At 39.1% G+C, this 19,715-nt stretch overlaps 1 pseudogene; it reads right to left on the bottom strand.

Annotated features, from left to right (window-relative positions):
• Window positions 1–17,902: 17,902 nt before the first annotated feature.
• LOC129505804 (proteasome maturation protein-like) overlaps window positions 17,903–19,715 on the bottom strand; it is a 4,873-nt pseudogene continuing 3,060 nt past the window's right edge.

Below are 19,715 nucleotides of genomic sequence, written 5' to 3'. Positions count from 1 at the left end.
AGTCTCAGTCCAGGGCACTTGGCTCTCCGCCAGGATTCAGGACCCTGGCGACAGCTTTGGGTGCCCTTGATCGCCTGGCCGGGAGCAGCAAAATAAGCGGACGATCTTGTCTGTGCGATCAGGGGCTGCCCAACCTACGGACCCAGGGCTGAGTGCAAGGCAGCGGGAGGACTGAGAAGGGCGCGACCCCCTCTGGGGACAGTGCTGTACCCGCGTAGCATCAGGGCCAGCCACACAGCGGAGCCACCTCTACATTCGGTTATCCGCCTACAGTCCTCTTCTCATCTCCTGTTTATCCTTTGCATCACGCTACATCGCTCACGGTTGCCCCGGAGCGATTACTTTTGCAAACCACACAGGTACACACAATGGTCCTAGTACAGCGCTGCGCGGGCGGGCGCGCGCACACACACACACACACACACACACACGTGCGCAGTACATTCATTGCAGTAGGTCGACGGAGAGCCCTCAATTCCTGGAAACATAAGAACTCTAGCAAGATAGGAAAACTTCTGGGTCAAGTGGTCTTGAATTTTCAGAAGTGCTTTCATACCCCAGTGTTGTTTAGGAAGGGAAAGGGTGAGGTGAAAGCACAGCGGACATTTAGGTGCAGTCCCATCGTGCCTTCTGGGTATTGCCGCTGGGCTGTTCCCACGGAGCCACACCACACCCTAAGTCCCCTGGGGCTGTACCTTCTCACTCCCCACAGAGCCTGGACCCGCGTCCCAGCACAGGAGAACTCTTCATGTAGGCATAGGCCTTCTCTCTTAGGTTATCCAGGGGTCTCTTCAAACATATCTAAAGGAGGAGGCTTGGTTAACTAGTGAGCATCTAAGGAACAAGTCAGTTTGACCTACTGTCACACATCAAAACGAACAGATTAAATAATTAGATGCAGAAAACAAAATCAGGGAGATAAAACAGAATTAAATTCTTTATTAAAGCCCTGGGATAATACATCATGGAGAGACTTTTCTAAGACAACATATGACAGGAGATAACCCTTGGAAAAATCTGAACTATACAAGAATGTTAAAGTGCTTTAGATGAGAGCATGCCCAGAAATTACAAAGACATGGGAAAAAATATTCTCAATAACTGTGATAAAGGGTTAAAATCTCTACCATATATACAGTCCATAAAAAAGAAAAAGAAACCACCTGGGTGGTTCAGTGGTTGAGCATCTGCCTTTGGCTCAGTTGATCCCGGTGTCCTGGGATTGAGTCCTGCATCAGGCTCCCCTTGGGGAGCCTGCTTCTCCCACTGCCTGTGTCTCTGGCTCTCTCCGTGTCTCAAAAGTATAAATTGCACAAGGGACATGACCTGGCATTTCCCAACAGAGGAAATTATCAAGGAAAATAGATATAGGAAAAAATATATATTAGAATAAGAAATATGTTAAAATGCTAAATTTGCAGAATAAAAAGTATCAAATATTGGTGAGAGTATGGTGAAATTGCTGCTTTCTTATTTCATTGGTATTGTAAATTGGCACAAATTTATTGGAAAGCAAATTGTCATTTTTAAGAACCATGAAATAATCATCACCTTTGACTGCATTTTCCTTAGAAAAGTTCTAGAAAATCAGGCAGCCCTGGTGGCCCAGTGGTTTAGCACTGCCTTCAGCCCAGGGTGTGATCCTGGACACCTGGGATCGAGTCCCACGTTGGGCTCCCTGCATGGAGCCTGCTTCTCCCTCTGCCTGTCTCTCTCTCTCCTCTCTCTCTCTCTCTCTCTCTCTCTCTCTCTCTGTGTGTGTGTGTGTGTGTGTCTCTCATGAATAAATAAATAAAATCTTTGAAAAAAAAAGTTCTAGAAAATCATCACAGGAGGCTCATTGTAAATACTAAAAGAAAAATACTATATGTACTGAAAGCTCATAATAGTTATTTTTAAGAGTAAAAAATGGTAAGCAACATAAATGTCCAATTATAGGGGAATGACTGACTAAAATATGTTTTAGTCATGGGGTGGAACAGTATGCATCTTCAAAATGACAGGCATGCAAACAAATTGCCATTTGGAAGATTTATTGGATATAAGGCAAAGTGAGAAAAAAATCAGGTTACAAAAAGTGCAAGTACAACACGTATAAAAAGAGGTGTGTGTAACGCTATGCTGTACTTTACACTTAAAAATGTCTAAAATAGTAAATTCCGTGCTGTAGTTTTTTCTTTTTCTTTTCTTCTTCTTCTTTTTTTTTTTAACCACAATAACAGAGTGTGTGCATAAGAGAAAAAACTGGAAGAGAATATACCAAAATGCTAGCTTTTCTGCTGTGGTGGTGGGATTTTAAGTAATTTTCCTTTTCCTTTTTTTTTTCTTTTTAACTTTCTGGAAAATATTTTGTTATATTAACATCGTAAAAGATTTTATATTTACAAGCACTAACTATTGCCTTCCCTGACTAAGCTCATTTGCCACACCAGAATGCCAACACCTCTTTGACCAGCCTGTTTTCTTGCTTTTCTGGAATATTTTTTGGTTCGTTTTATTCTAGGTCAAGAAAGAGAAAAAAAAAAAAACAATGAAAATGAAGGAAAGATAAACAAGAACAGACATTTCGAGTGTCTCCTTTTCTTCTTTTGCCTTTCTTTTTTATCCATAGCTTTTCCCTTGAACTGGGAGAAGAAATTACATGGTTTGGCAATTTCCTATGACTATCATAGTGACCCCGAATTACATCTTTAGGGATAGGGGAGGAGGTGCCAGAGAGCTAGAGCTCAGTGATCAAATCCTCTGGTGATTCACTTCACACGATGACAGTTCTTTATAAAAAACAAGTTGTTCAGGATGCCTAGATGGCTCTACGGTTGAGCATCTGCTTTTGGCTTGGGGCATGATTCTGGGGTTCAGGATGGAGTCCCACATCGGGCTCCTTGCAGGAGCCCTCTGCCTATGTCTCGGCCTCTAGGTAGCTCATGAATAAATAAATAAATAAATAAATAAATAAATAAATAAATAAATATTTAAGAAAAAGAAAAGAAAAGTCAAATTGCTCAAATGCTAGAAAACTATGTCACTACTTACTTTATTTTAGGGAAACTGGCTTTCCAGTAACTCTGTTTTCCCTGCTTTTTCTCCAGAAGGGGTCCTGTGGGCTTCGGGTGACGCTAGAGGAAGGAAAGGTTAAGGCAGAGACCCCTGTGTTTACCAGAAGTCAGTCACCTGTGTCAGGCAGTGGACAAAGCAAAGATCCACACCTTAAGGAGCTCACGTTCTAGAGAAGGGAGACAAACAATCAAAAAAATGTAGTTGTCAGGGAGAAAATATAGTATTTAGACTGTGGTATGTTCTATGGAGAAATATAAAGGAGGGATGAGAAACCTGGAATAGCGAAGGGAGGCCAAGCAAGGCTCTCTGAAGCAGGTAAAAGAGGGGGCCATGTGACTATCTGGGTGGGGTGGTCCAGGCGGCACACACAGCGAATGCAAGAGCCCCTTGGGAGCGTGCCTGACCATTCCAGAAACGATAGGAGGCTGAAGTGCAGTGAGGAAGGGCTGTGTACCAAGAGGTGAGGTCAGAAAGGCAAAGAGGCAGGCTTTTCCTCGAAGTGAGATGAGAAAACATTGGGCTTTTGAGCAGAGGTGCGACATGATCTAACTTTTTATGGGATCCCTTTGGGCAGGGTGTTTTTAGTCCAAAAAGAGTAAGGAAGAAACAAGAGGCGATGGCCATAATCCAGGAGAGCAGGGATGAGAGCTTGGAAGATGCTGAGAGCATTTGCCAGGAAGTCAATGTGTGTAGGCTTTAAAGTTCTTCACTTGGGCAAGCCCCTTTCAAGACCCAGAAGGGGCCTCAGCAAAGTGTTCATATGGTGATAGGCTATAGTAAAATTTGCAAAAGTAGGATATTTTAACGACAAATGGTTAGTACCACTGTCTTTTTTCACCCCAACCTCCTCTCATTCCCTTCATGTTTGGTGGTGTTGAACTCGCTGTGGTCATGTGGGGGACTTTGCCAAGGAGGGTTCATCAGAGCTGTACTTCTGTATTAGGACATACAGAATATGTATGTATGTAAACCAAATGTACATGGTTTGCAGTAGCTTCTGTGTAGAATCATATTATTGGTAGCTGTATGGCTGCCAGGAATATCCCTACTGCCCCTCATGCTAGCTCACCTAAGAAGATTCTTCGTACTGAGAAATGAACATTTTCACACTGCCTAGCACCAAACCAATGTGGAAGGTGGTGGAGAAAAGTGTGAAATATATAGCCCCAGAAGCAAAACCGAAAATTCTTCAGATCATCATACATGCAAAATTGTAAGCAGGGTATCGAGTTCTTGTGTATGTCCAGTCAAAATAGTATTCTCTCCTGCCAGGAATGAAATCCACAATTGTACAGCCTGTACAATTATAAATATACCCTCAGGGGTTTTTTTCTTTGCTAGGTGGCATATTTTATAAAGCTTGATTATAACATTTTAGTTGCTATTTGGAAATGTGTTCTGGAGTATTTTCAATAAAAGAAAGTACAGACTCCTGGTCTGTCCATATGTGCAGGGCACCATCCTTTATCATTTTTGAATGTATTTATATATTAATGAACTGAGAAAAAATACATAAAATTAATGAAGTGTGGAAAACAGGATAAAGATAAGCAATTAAAATCAATAGAAAATTTTCTATTTTTTCTTATATTTTTTGTTTTTTCTATGAAAAAGCAAACTGTAAAAACAAATGTCAGATTATACGAGAAGCAAAGACATCAGAAGAAAAGATAAGTGTCAGATGGAAGCAATGAACAGGCCCTTATATGACCTGATAATGCAGTAATTAAGTAGAGTGGACCATGCCCATGATGGGAAAACACAATTCTTGCTGTTCTTATGGGAAATACTGACATTGACAAGTATAATGTATCCCTACTGTAAGGACATCGGTAATGATTGCTTGATGGGTGTCATCAGTTCTAAGAACATTTAGGATGAATCAGTGGAAAACAAAGGAAGTGCCCTGAAATATAATAACTGACACATTACAAAACTTAGAGGTTCATCCAAATGTGATAATTCTAAAAAATGACATTACTAATAATGCTTCGTAAAGGAAGTTATCTAAATATTTTTTAAGTCAAATTTTCATTCACATGGAAAGACAATTATCTTTCTACTCCAGTTACAAAAACAGTATGTTACAGAAGCATTGTCTTAAGAGGAGAACAAAGAGTATACAGCTTAAAATTGTAAGAAAAAAAAGTATTGTAGAGGTATGTCAGCAAGACAGATAATAATACGGCATTTTTCTGCTGGTTTTGGTGTTTGTCATTTTTTTAATTGATGATTTATTGTACATTTTTTGGGAATGAGAAAATTTCTTTCCTAATGTCAGCCCTGTTGTGCGACAGCCAGTGACGTTGTAGTAAAGGTTAGCATGTAGCTGGCTAATAGCTAGCTGACTTTATAACCTTTGATATTTTTATGATTCTTGATAATGATACATGATAATAAAATCTAGAGTTGACTGAAAAGCATAAAAAAAGAAAGACTTCCCATTATCCATGCACCCATACAGAGATGACTATTAATATTTTGGCATATTGTGATAGTCAATTTTATATGTCAACCTTACCGGGCAAAGGGACAGCCAGGTAGCTGGTAAAACATTATTTGGGGTGTTTCTGGAAGAGATTAGCATTTGATTCAGTAGGATGAGTAAAGAAGATCCTGCTTCACCAGTATGAGGATTGTCCAATCCATTGAAGACAATCCCAAATGGAACAAAAGGGTGAATTCTCTCTTTAAGCTGAGACATCCATCCATCTTCTCCTGCCATTGGACTTCTGAGCTTCTGAGCCCCTGAGCTCTTCAATTTTGGTCCTTCCGCCTCTGGAACTACTTATACCAGCAGCTCCCCATACCACCCTCAAACCCTGATTCTCAGACCTTTGGACTCTGACTGAATTTTACCACCAACTTTCCTGATTCTCCAGCTTCAAGATGGTAGATTATAGGACTTCTCAGACTCCATAAACATCTGAACTAATTCCTATAATAAATCCCCTCTTCTGTATCTCTCTGTGCATATTTTATTCTTTTCCTCTGTAGAACACTAATACATGTATATTATTTTCCCACATTTTTAAATGTAAGTATACACATATATGTGTTTACATGCATAAAACCATACTCCAACTTGCTTTTCCACTCGAGAACATCATAAACCTCTTTCCATGACAATAAATATGCATCTACATCATCCTTTTTTTAAAAAAAGATTTTATTTATTTATTCATGAGAGACACAGAGACAGAGAGGCAGATACACTGGCAGAGGGAGAAGCAGGCTCCATGCAGGGAGCCCGATGTGGGACTCCATCCAGGTACTTCAGCATCACGCCCTGGGCCAAAGGCAGGCGCTAAACAGCTGAGCCACCCAAGGATCCCCTACATCATCCTTTTAAACAGACATAACACTCCATTGTAGAGATATACCACAGCTGATCTACATATCTACTACTTTGCTGTTTTCAATTTTTCCTTATGGTTAAACAACATTGTTATAAATATCATTGTCTTAGTCAGCCAGGGCTGCCACAACAAAATACCACAGACTGGGTGATTTAAACAACAGAAATGTATTTGTCACAGTTCTAGAGGCTGGAAAGTCCAAGAACAGGTACTCATTTGAGTTTCTGGTGAAGACCCTTCCTGGCTTGTAGATGGCTGGTTTCTCACTGTGTCCTCCCCTAGAGGGGAGAGAGGAAGAGAGATAGTCTCTCTTTTCCTCTTCTTATAAGGCCACAGTCTTATTAGATGGGGGCCCCACCCTTATGACCTCATTTAACCTTAACTACCATCTTGAAGACCCAATCTCCAACTATAGTCACATTTGGGGTTAGGGCTTCAACATATGAATTTGAGGAGGGACACGATACAGTCCACAGCAATCATTGTACTCACACAGTTTTGCACCTCTCATTATGGCCTTAGGTTTAATTCCTAGACTTGCTACCAAAGGAATATACCTATTTTCAAGGTATTCCACTTGTATTGCAAAAGGGCCTTACCATTAAAAGTCTTGCAGTGTATGAAAGTCCTACTAATTAGGGAACATTTTTAAGTGGACTGTGGTTCAGGGTCAAGAAGACTGAACTTGTTTCTCAGGTCACTTGTTGGACTCCTGGTAAAGAAGAAAAAGAAAAACAGGAACAGATAAATATAAGATGAGGACCTGCCCCAAAGAACATGTCAAGTGTTATTTTTAGCAACTTCCCTTCCATAGCCCCTTCTAGAAGGGGCTATCTGTTCTCTGGGGCCTCAGATTCCCCCAAGAGACATGCAGCCGAAGACGAAACTCTGGACTCTGCAGCCCAGTCCAAAACACATCAGGACATTTCCTCAAGGCAAATTCTCACCCCTCACGCTTTTCTCTCCCTCACTTCTCAGAGAGGAAAGACAAAGACATCCAGCTAACCTGGGTGTTCATACTATCTCTACTGAAGGTATTTCAAAAGGAAAAAGTATTGATGATGCATTCACACCAAGGACAAATATCAACTAGTGAAATTGTAGACTCCCTAACTCTATAAGTGGGAAGAGATTTGGGGAATGTGATTTAAAAATCACACTGTGTTAGGCTATTACCCTCTTACTCCTATGTGTAGAATTGGCACTGAAAAAAGAGAGGGGGTAAAGAAAAAGGCCAAAGAAGAAAAAGGAGGGAGAAGGGAGGAAAAGGAGGAGGTACTTATGTGGGATACCAGTGAGTGACTCTAGAAGATTCTGGAATAGAGGCTGGGAAATTTAAGTTACTGGTATTCTCTCTCTCTCTCTCTCTCTCTCTCTCTCTCTCTCATCTCTGCAGCTCTGCCGGCCTCCTAGCCAGTGCTACCCTGAGCTCCATCCTCCATCCTTGGCCCTGTTTCTCCTATTCTGAGTCTCTCATTGAAGGCTTACACGCTCCATATACTCTATTACATATATTCATATATTTTTTTGGCTGTGTGCTCTTTGACCACCTCTTCTTATACCAATATATAACAAGGGCAGCCCTGGTGACCCAGCGGTTTAGTGCCGTCTTTGGCCTGGGGTGTGATCCTGGAGACCTGGGATCGAGTCCCACATCAGGCTCTCTGCATGGGGCCTGCTTCTCCCTCTGCCTGTGTCTCTCTGCCTGTCTCTCTCTCTGTGTCTGTCATGAATAAATAAATAAAGTCTTTAAAAATATATATATATAACAATGCTTTTGGAAGTTATTTTCATAGAGAGAATAGAAAGATCATCCAGTCTTTTCTTTGATACTATGTTATTGATAGCTGAGATACACAAATCACGTGATTCTACAGCGTGGTATATTTGCGGCTCACATCCTCAAAATACAGGAGATCTGGTCAATTCTATTGCATCGAAATGTTTATTATGCATAGGGGCACCTGGGTGGCTCAGTTGGCTAAGCATCCGATTCTTGATTTCAGTTCAGGTCATGATCTCAGAGTTATGAGATTGAGGCCATGTCAGGCTCCACTGCTTAAGATTCTCTCTCTCTCCCTCTGTCCCTCTTCCCCTAAAAAAAAAATAGGTTTATATATATATAATTGTGTCAGCTGCATCATCTGGTATATCCTGAACAATGAGGACTTCCTTTTTTTAAAAAAATAATTTATTTATTTGACAGAGAGAGAGAGAGAACATGAGCAGGGGGAAGGGCAGAGGGAGAGGGAGAAGCAGACTCTCCACTGAGCAGGGAGTTCCAGCCGGAGCTCAATCCAGGACCCTGAGATCCTGACCTGAGCCTAAGGCAAGTACTTAACCAACTGAGCCACCCACCCAGGTGCCCCAACAACTTACTTTTTGACTAAGGGTCCATGAGCACAGAATCTTCCATTGTTATAGAGCTAAGAATTAGAAGGCTTGGCCACCGACTAGCTTGGGCTGAGTATATTTCAACCATCCACTGCCTGCTTACTTCTGATGCCAACACCATAGGACACATTCACATCACAATAAATGCTGCCCTGCACCTTTGCATGGCAGGTGAGTTGGCATGGTGGGTTGAGTATCCTGGAAGCCATTCCTACATCAGTATCCTACCAATAATGACTCTACTCTGAAACTAAATGTATACAAACCCAGTTCCCCTTCGCTGTCTCTCAAAAAATGTACACAGTTGTCCCAGGGCCATCTGATGGGAGAGGAAATATGCCAGAGAGAAAGTTGGGGTGGAGAGAAACCACAGTCTTAATTAACTGCAGTTAAAATATCTTTCTTTTACTAATTTTATGAAAATATGTGACTGAGTGAACATAATGCTGCGATCCCTTGGAAAGGTCTATGTGATGGACTCACACTTCATGGGCTTCAGAGTAAATCCATCTCCGCTTCTATCTCCAAACTTCTCTGGAATTCCTCCCTCCTTTCATTTCCCCCTCCCACACATCCTCTTTCACCTGGACCATAGAACAGCCCTGTAATAGACTTTCCTTCTCCTGCTCTCATGGGCCTCCAGCCCACCTAAAATGCAAGTTTGCCACATGACTCATATCTAAAACCTTTCTTTGTCACCAGGATGTCCTTTGTCATCAGGATGAAGCACTAGTCTTCTTGTCATCAGCACTACTCTTCTCGGCTTCCATGGCTCCCTCCATCTCTCCGACCTTCTCTTATTTCTTAAGCCGTATCACCCCTTGTGTTCACGCAGTAGGACAGCTTGGGATCTTCCAGACCCTGCCAAGTGCTCTCCACTCTCTGTGGCTTTTGTCTTTCTGCTTTCATTTTCTTTTTTCCAAATGTATCCCCTTCCCACTCCTAACTCAGTTGGCTGAACATCTACTCCTCGTCCATGGTATAATTTAAGCATCTCTCCCTCCATAAATACTTCCTTTGACAACCAGAATTAACCGCATATCTTTTTATTCTACTTCTCTTTTTTTTAAGATTTTATTTATTTATTCATGAGAGACAGAGAGAGGCAGGCTCCCCTCAGGGAGCCTGATGCAGGACTCCACCTCAGGACTCAGGGACCATGACCTGAGCAGAAGGTAGATGCTCAACCACTGAGCTACCCAGGAGCCCCTTAACTCCCTTGTGAAGTTCAAATTTTTAAATTTACATAACAAACACATGGATACACTCCCATTGTAAAAAGGGGAGACTCAAACATTATGGATAAATTGAGAGTAATCACTGAATGACCCCAGTCATTCAGAAAAGTGGCAGAATGGGCATTCAAACTCAAGTAGTTCATGCACCTACTAAAATTTTAATTGGTTAATATATAATGAATACCCACATTGGGGTGAGTTGCATTTGGGTTAGAAGAGTTGCCCTCAGAGAAGGTCCACTACATACCATCAAAGCAGATGGGAGTGTGCTTAATGACTTACGTAAGCACCATGGTAGCACACTTCACCAAAAATTAAGTGTTTGCGTTTTCTTTTTTCCCCTCCAATTTTGTTTCCTGTGGAAAGCCATCCAATAAAAGTGTTTTACCAGTTGTATAATACTAGTATCGAGGGCAGCCCTAAATTATAGCATAGCATGAGAATTATAATAGCCTAGTATCTGAAGAGGTTGCTCATTATTCTCTTTAAAGCAACAAATGAGACATTTGTGACTCACTTTTTAAAATAATTTCACTCATTCCCTTTACGATCTACCACTATCTACAACTAATTTGTAATTTCCTTGGGGGAAGCTCTAACTTCTTGTCGTGTCTAGCACAGAGCTGGGTTCAGAGTGCTACTCACATATCTGCTGAATGAATAATCTATGAATGACTCTCACTGACAATGCGGTAGATTTCACTAGAACAATAGTATTGATATCCCCCAGACCTTCAAGATGAAGGACTAGGGTTGTTCCAAGAAATCTCATTTCTCTCTTAACAATCACCCATGTTCTTGGCTTGTTTAGGGTTCGAAGAGCCTTAGGTTTGTGTAAGAAAGCAGCCCAAAGTGTGTTTCTCAAAAGAAGTTTGTCAATTCCCTTCTAGACCTCAAATACACAAAACTGAATTAACCTTTATTCTTGGTTCCTTCTACTCTGTCATCATTGGTTCATCAATGGACTCTTTTCATTATTTATTATTTTTTAAACTTATCAATAATATAGCAAATATCTCTAAATCCATGACTTAGGGGTGCCTGGGTGGCTCAGTCAGTCAAGCATCTGACTTCAGTTCAGGTCATGATCTCAGGGTCCTGGGATGGAGCCCCATATTGGGCTCCCTGTTCAGTGGGGCGTCTGTTTCTCCCTCTGCGTCTCCCCTGGCTCTCTGTCTCTGTCTCTCCGTCTCTGTCTCTCTCTCATAAATAAATAAATAAATAAATAAATAAATAAATAAATAAATAAATAAATTTTTTAAAAACCCACCACCTAATCCAAGAACCATACACTGACCATCTTTTTCATTCACTTTTATGTCTCTCCCCTTTCCCCTTCACTATCCTAAATTTTGGGTTTATCATTTTGCTGGTTTTTTTTTTAATTAAGCATTTTATTTGGAGTTATTTTAGATTTGCTTCCAGTGAGATCCCATGTACCCTTTACCCAGTTCCCCCCAGTGGTAAAATCTTATGATACGGTACCATATCCGATACTAACATTGATGCAGTCAAGATATAGAACATTTCTATCACCACAAAGATCACGAGTGCTGGCAATACCAGCTGTAGTCACAACCATCACTGGCTTGTACTTGGTTCACTCCATTCTTAATCCTTGGCAACCACCAATCTGTTCTGCATTTCTAGAATTTTGTCATTTCAAGAATGTTGTATAAATGTAATCATACAATATATAATCTTTTGAGATTGACTTTTCTGCACTCAGCTTAGTTCTCTGGAGATTCATCCAGGTTGTTGCCTGTATCAGTAGTTCATTTTTGTTGTTTTTGGTGAGTAATATTCTATGGTATGGCTGTACCACAGTTCATTTAATCGTTCACCATTGAAGGGCATCTGGGTTGCTTCCAGTTCTTAGCTATTATGAATAAAGGCATTATAAACATTTGTGTATAGGAATTTGTGTGAACGTTAAGTCTTCATTTCCCTGGGAAAATGCCGAGGTATGCAATTGAATGTTGCATGTGGTCGAATGTTTAGTTTTTCAAGAAACTGTCAAAGTGCTTTCCAGAGGAGCTGAATCATTTTAAATTCCCACCAGTGATGTAAGAGTGATGTCCTTTCTGGCATGCTCTCTAGCATTTCATGTTGTCATTATTTTTTATTTTAGCCATTTTGTTGGTGAGTAGTAATAGCTCACTGTGACTTAAATATGCATTTTCCTAATGGCTAATGATGTTGAATATCTTTTCATGTGTCTGCCATCTGTATGTGCCCTTCAGTCAAATGGCTCTTTATATCTCTTGTCCATTTTGTACTTAGGTTGTTGTTTGTTGTTTTGCTGTTAAGACGTAAGAGCTCTTTATATATTCTGGTTACTAGTCCTTCATCAGATGCATGGTTTGCAAATATTTTCTCTTACTTTGTAACTTGTCTTCCTATTCTTTTAACATGGTCTTTTGCAGAATAAAAATTTTAATTTTAGTGAAGTCCAACTTACCAATTTCTCTTTCTATTGATCATGCTTTTGATATTGTCTAAGAACTCTTTGACTAGCCTTAGATCCTATAGTTCTCTCTTATTTTTTTTCTAAACGTTTCATAGTTTTTGCATTGCATTTTATACTTAAGCATATGATCCATGTTAATTCCTCTATAAGGTGTGAGTCTTAGTTAGGGTCTTTTATTTTTTTAAGTCTATGGATATCGGATTGCTCCAGCACCACTTATTGAAAAGACTGTCTTTCCTCCACTGAATTCCTTTTGTATCACTGTCAAAAATCAGCTGAGCATATTTGTGTGGATCTATTTCTGGATTCTTTATTGTGATATGTATATCACAATATATATGTATGTATCTGCCAATACTACACAGTCTTGATTAGCTATATAATATCTTAACATTTGATAGACTGATTCCTGGCAGTTTCTTCCTCTTTTTCAAGATGGTTTCAGCTATTCTAGCTTGTTTGTTTGTTTGTTGTTTGTTGTTCCTTATAAGTTTTAGGATAATCTTGTGTATAGCTACAAAAAAAAAAGTCTTTCTGGAATTTTTATAGGAATTGCCTTAAGCTTATTTATAAATTTGGGAAGAAATGGCATCTTTACTAGATTGAGTCTTCTAATCCATGAGCACAATATGTCTCCCCATGTATTTAGGTTTTTTTATTTCTTTCATCAGCATTTTGTAGCTCTTAGCATACAAGTCCTATATGTGTTAGATTAATATCTAAATATTTCTCTTTTTGAGTTATTATAAATGTTTAAATTTTGGTGCCCATGTGTTCATTTGATTTTTGTAGGTTTATTCTGTGTCCTGTGAACTTGCTGAACTCACCTATCAGTTTTAGGAATTTCTTGTAGATTCCTTGGGATTTTCTATGTAAACAATCATGTCATCTGCAAATATGGACAGTTTCATTTCTTCCTTTTTGATCTGTATACTTTTTATTTTACTTTCTTGCCTACTACACTGACTAAATATTCAGCACTATGTTGAATAAGAGCAAACTTTCTTACCTTGTTCCAGATCTTCTAGGGGAATGCATTCAGTCTTTCACCACTAAGTATAATGGTAGCTGTAGTTTTTTTCATAGATGTTTTTTATCAAATTGAGGAAATTCCCGGTTATTCCTATTTTCCTGGGAGTTTTTATCATGAATCATTGTTGAATTTTGTCAAACAGTTTTTCCACATTAATTGATATGTGTGATTTTTCTTTTTGGTCTGTGAAGTAGGTTGTATTGATTAATTTTCAAATATTGAAGCTGATTTGTACCTCTGGAATCAACTCTATTTGGTAATGGTGTAGAATGCTTTTTTATATGTTACTAAATTCTATTTGCTACTATTTTGTTAATTTTTTCAGCCTATGTTCACAAAGTACTGATTTTGTCTGGTTTTGGTATCAGGATAATACCAGTTTCACAAAATGAAATGAGAAATGTCCCATCTTCTGTTTTCTGGAAGAGATTGTATAAAAGTAGTGTTAATTCTGCTTTAAACGTTTAGAATTCTCCAGTGAAATCATTGGGATCTGGAGATTTCTTTGTGGGGGATTTAAAATTATAGTAAACTTCTTTAGTAGTTCTAAGGCTATTAAAATAGTCTGTTTCTTATTGGATGAGTTGTTGTGGTTCATGTTTTTCTAGAAATTGGTCCACTTCATCTCAGTTGTCAAGTCTATGTGTGTATAATTGCTCATGGTATTCCTTTATTATTCTTTTGATATCTGGAGTTTGTCTAGTGGTATTATTCCCTGTTTAATTCCTGATATTGGTCACCTGTGTCTTTTTTTTTTTAAGATTTTATTTATTGGGATGCCTGGATGGCTCAGCAGTTGAGCTCTGCCTTTGGCTCAGGGTGTGATCCAATGTGGGGTTGGAGTCCCACATTGGGCTTCCTGCATGGAGCCTGCTTCTCCCTCTGCCTATGTCTCTGCCTCTCTCTCTGTATCTCTCATGAATAAATAAATAAATAAATAAATAAATAAATATATATAGAGAGAGAGGCAGAGACATAGACAGAGGGAGAAGCAGGCTCCATGCAGGAAGCCCGGCACAGAACTTGATTCCAGGACCCCAGGATTATGACCTGAGCCAAAGGCAGAGGCTCAACCACTGGGCCACCAGGCGCCTCTTCTTTTTTTTCCTTTGTCAGTCTTGCTAGAGGTTTGTCAATTTTATCGATTTTTCAAAGAATCAGTTCTTTGTTTCAGTGGTTTTCTCTACAATTTTGTTTTTAATTTCATTGATTTTTATTATTTCCTTCTATTTTCTTGCTTTTGGCTTATTTTTCTCTTCTTCTAGGTTCTTAAGGTGAAAGTTTGAAAGATTTCATGCTATAAATTTCCCTCTTAGCACTGCTTTAGCTGTGTCATGCAAATTTTGATATGTTCTATTTGCATTTCATTTGGGTCAGGTACTTTTTTAAATTTCCCTTGAAATTTCCTATTTGACCCATGGATTGTTTAAAATCGTATTTAGTCCACCTATTTCAAGATTTTCTTGTTATTGCTCTGTTATTGATTTCTAGTTTGATTCTATGTCGTCAAAAAATACATTCTGTATGATTCAAATTCTTTTTTAATTTGTTGAGGTTGGTTTCATGGCTCATCTTGCTGTATAGTTCATGAGCACTTGAAATAAATGTGTTTCTGCTATTGTTGGGGGGGTTGTTCTACAAATATGTATTTGGTTGGGTTGGTTGATGGTGCTGTTGATTTCTTCTATATCCTTGATGATTGTTGTCTAATTGTTCTATTAATTATTGTCAGGTGTCTTAATTTTTACTTGTCTAATAGGTGGAAATTGTTATTTTGTGGTCTTGACTGCATTTCCCTGAGTTCTATTAAAATTTAAGGTCAAATTAAATACTTTTCTTCCTCCCAAATTGCACTTTTAAAAACTTGTAGTTGAGACTCTTTACCAATTATTCAAACTTTTTTTTTCCTCTTATTTTGTTTCGTGTTCCTGTTTTTGTTCTTATATATGCAGTGACCCTGGTGATGTGTCTGAGTAGAGAAGTCAGGAATATATCTCTGGATAATTCTTGTGTATCTCCATCTGGCACAGTGCCACCACAATTAGATACGTACTTAGGTCAAAAACCTCCAATGACTTCTCATTTTCTAAAAAAAAAAAAAAAAATGCAGTCCTAAACCTTTACCTGGCATCTAAAGCCCATATGATGTACTTCTGATTTAATTAATCCAACTATATCAATGCCTCACTGTTCTCTAATTAAGTTGGCCCCTGCCTCCACTCTTCTGCCTATGACTTTCCCTCTGCCTAAGATGTCCTTGGTCAAGCAAAATCCCACTTATGCTCTCAATGTGGCTCAAATGCTCCCTCTATGGAGATTTTTTTGATCATTCCAGCTGGAAGTGATTGCCCTTTGCATTGTCCTATATCATGTGTCCTATGATGGTGTATAGCTCGGTATCATAATGCACATATCTGGTAAACCATTGGGTGGCTTCATGTCGTGATTCAGACCAGGACTGTGCTGTTGTTACTTTACATCTTTTTCTTGGCTTGCAGGCAAAGTGCCTCTCCTTTATTAATATTCTAGCTCACATAGTGAACATTGTTAAAATTCTATCTTAAATGACCAAATTCACCAAAAGTAGTATATTAAGCAAACCGCCAATTTGCTGAGCAGAATAGAAGAATAAATAATTTAGAATACTGATAAACTCATGCTCTGAAATGATTTCTATATACACACCAGCTGTGGGACATGTACTACCAAACAACTGAAAATGTATTTTTAAAAATCTGATTTGTCTTATGGATGACACTTGACTGAGTTTTGAACTTTTGTTTCTTTAAGCCAGGTGATAGTTTCAGTAGACTGTTAATATGACAGGACTTAAAAAAAAAAAGTCTAGATAATACCCTATATTATTTTTAAGGTAAAAAATTCAGACAACTTATCTACATAAAAGTAGTTGTGAAATTTCATATCTCACATTTTCATACATACACAATTCCAGTCTTTATCAAAAATCAAACTAGGGACACCTAGGTGGTTCAGCAGTTGAGCATCGGCCTTCAGCTCAGGGCATGATCCCAGGATCCAGGATCAAGTCCCACCTTGGGCTCCCTGTGGGGAGCCTACTTCTCCCTCGGCCTATGTCTCTGCCTCTTTCTCTCTGTGTCTGTCATGAATAAATAAATAGATCTTTAAAAAAAATCAAACTATAATTTTTTTAAGTCACAGAAGACCAGAAGAAATTTTTTTAGGAATTCTTATGTTGGGATCCCTGGGTGGCACAGCGGTTTGGCGCCTGCCTTTGGCCCAGGGCGCGATCCTGGAGACCCCGAATCGAATCCCACATCGGGCTCCCGGTGCATGGAGCCTGCTTCTCCCTCTGCCTGTGTCTCTGCCTCTCTCTCTCTCTCTCTGTGACTATCACAAATAAATAAAAAAATTAAAAAAAAATAAAGTGCATTTAAAAAAAAAGGAATTCTTATGTTACCATAAAAATGAAACCCATTTATTATAGAGAATTAGAAAATAACAGTGATAATAATTATTATTGATAATTAAAACTATTAGTATTTAATAAATAAATAATTAATGTTACCAACCATAATCTCTTTACTCGGTGATGACTATTGATAACATAAGACTTTATTTTTTTTAACTATAATGAAGATTTATTTTTAAATAATTATGGAATTTGTTCAGGGATACATAGTGTGTGTATACGAATATTCTAATTTTTTTCAATTTAATCATCTTGTGATATATAAATCTATGCAGTACAACAGTGTAGTCAACATGTGCTGGTTGTTTTTTCATTTTAAAGACAAGACCAAAATCAAAACCTTTGAACTTAATTATGCTTTTCAGACTGAAAGAATCAAATAGCTACCTTTCTAAAATAGCATCAATAAATCCAGTATTTTTCTTGTAAGGATCAACAGGCTATACCGAAACAAGGTAAAATATAGATACCCTACTCTGTACTTAATTTGAAGTGTTACCACTGAAATCAATTACAGATGTTTATTCTGAGATGCTACTATGAAGGCTGTAGACTCAAATGCTGATAATGGTAATCAAAATTAAATTTATGGAATACCCAGAAAACAGGCTGAATTGAAACCTGTACAATTTTAAAATATTCATTAACAAAAATTTTTGAAAGACATTTGGAAGGCTATTGTTCTCCTATAAATTGGGACTTTTAAAATCATCTCCCTTTAGTGTTTCAATTGTCACATGACCACAAACCAAAGACCAAATCATTTCAAATGATCACAAATACTATTTAGGCAAAAATTCTTATGTGTCAGTACTTTTAATGTTGTATACATCAAATTATAGTAAAAGGATGACTATAAACAACACGCAGCCCCTCTATTTTCACGAACAGCACAACAGATTACAATAAATCGAGTTTATATTCCACCATCAACTGTAGTTCTCTCATTAGTTCACTTTTTTTAAGATTTTATTTATTTATTCATGAGATGCAGACAGAGAGAGAAAGAGAGAGGCAGAGACAGATGCAGGCTCCACGCAGGGAGCTGGATGTGGGACTCGATTCCAGGACCCCAGGATCACACCCTGGGCTGAAGGCAGGCGCTAAACCGCTGAGCCACCCAGGGATCCCTCATTAGCTCACTTTGCGACGGGTCATTAAGAAGATCTTCAAATCCAATAGTCTCATCATTACCCCTCAAAATATCCAGTAAAAGGTCTGAGTTTGGAAGAAATGGAAGACGCTGAACCTGCTGCACTGCCTTGAATTCCGTTTGCAATTTTAGTGGAGCAAACAGACCCTGGATGTTTCTTAGTGTAGAAAAATTCATTTTATCTTGGTTGAGCTGGAAATTTTTTTCTGATAGTTCAAGAGGATGACTGGGAAAAAGTTCATTTTTCACAAGAGAGACCTTTGCGAAGAAGTTCATACTGCCCAAAAGGTCCACTTGCTGAAAGTTCAATAACTGGAATACTGTCCTTCAGCTGAGATCCAAGTCCTCTGGCATTCACTGTCACTTGCTCTGTGACACTTGCTCAGTCCTGTTACTGTCACCCGGCCCCATCACTCACTTCCCAGTAACATAGGACTTTGGAAAGGTGGCTCTAAATCTTTTTTGGTTCATGTTTAGACAAGACTATAACTGTTAGATTTTTTTTTTTTTTTGGTGAAGACTCTATACCTACCCTTGATGTTCCAGGACATAATAACACTGATGGTTGGCAGTGCTTCGTGTTTATTTTCAGTTCCACATGCTGTTCTGCAGACCCATTTCCTCTTGCTCTCTCCCCAGCACAGGCAGAGAAGTGTTGACCTCTCTCTTCCGCCTCAGAATCTTCCAGAGAATGAAACCACTGCACCTTCAACCTGCTTTTCTCCAGGGTGAATCAATCATCATTCTCCTTGACATATGAGTCTTGTTTTCCAATTGTCTTATCATTTTGAAGTATCCCCAGAATCTTCTAAGGGCTGAGAGCAAGGCATAGTTTTCCTAACAACTAACTGACTTGGCTATTTCAAATTTTCTTTCCTGAGAGCTGGGGAACTGGATAGATGACTTTTGGGGCTTACTTTCCCTTGTGACTTCATGCATCTTCTTATGGTGCCTGAGTTGAGGATTCTACATGTGGCAAATATTTAGTAAGCCTTCCTGGCTGTCTGACTCAAGAGTGTGGTTCCTAATAAGAGCCACAAATGGTAAGGGCAGTTCCAGGAATTTGCTGGTTACTCAGCAGTGTTGGATCAAGTTGGGAAAACAAGGCATGCCTCTTGTCATTTCCCAGCCACTTCTCCCCACATTCATTGTGAAATGGAATGGAAGATCACAAATAATGATCTGAGGAACCCCACATTGCCCCTGGCAAGGTGTTCCCTGGCAAGGGACATGCCTTGCAGATTAGGTTCTTCAAGGGTTTCATAGGGAAACTTTACTCAACATGGAATAGAGTTCCAGTTCGTTGGGGCTCACCTGGCTTCCTCCTTCTGGTTTCATTTTTTCTTTTCAAGGAAGCCAGTTTTAAATGTGATGTTCTTGAGGCTGTCCATTGATGCACTCTGGTACCCATGAACCTGAGATACAGCCATGTTCATCCTGTGCCTCAATTTGAACCCTTCAGAAATGAATGGGAAGACCAAGGGAGCAGGAGCCCAAGCAGTGGAGTGGCAATGACAAAGCGATCTCTTTCTAGAGTCTCAGACTCAATAAACGTTCACT

This window comes from Nyctereutes procyonoides, unplaced genomic scaffold, assembly GCF_905146905.1.
Source record: "Nyctereutes procyonoides isolate TBG_1078 unplaced genomic scaffold, NYPRO_anot_genome, whole genome shotgun sequence".
Classification (NCBI taxonomy): domain Eukaryota; kingdom Metazoa; phylum Chordata; class Mammalia; order Carnivora; family Canidae; genus Nyctereutes; species Nyctereutes procyonoides.
This window is presented reverse-complemented; position numbering and strand designations above follow the sequence as displayed.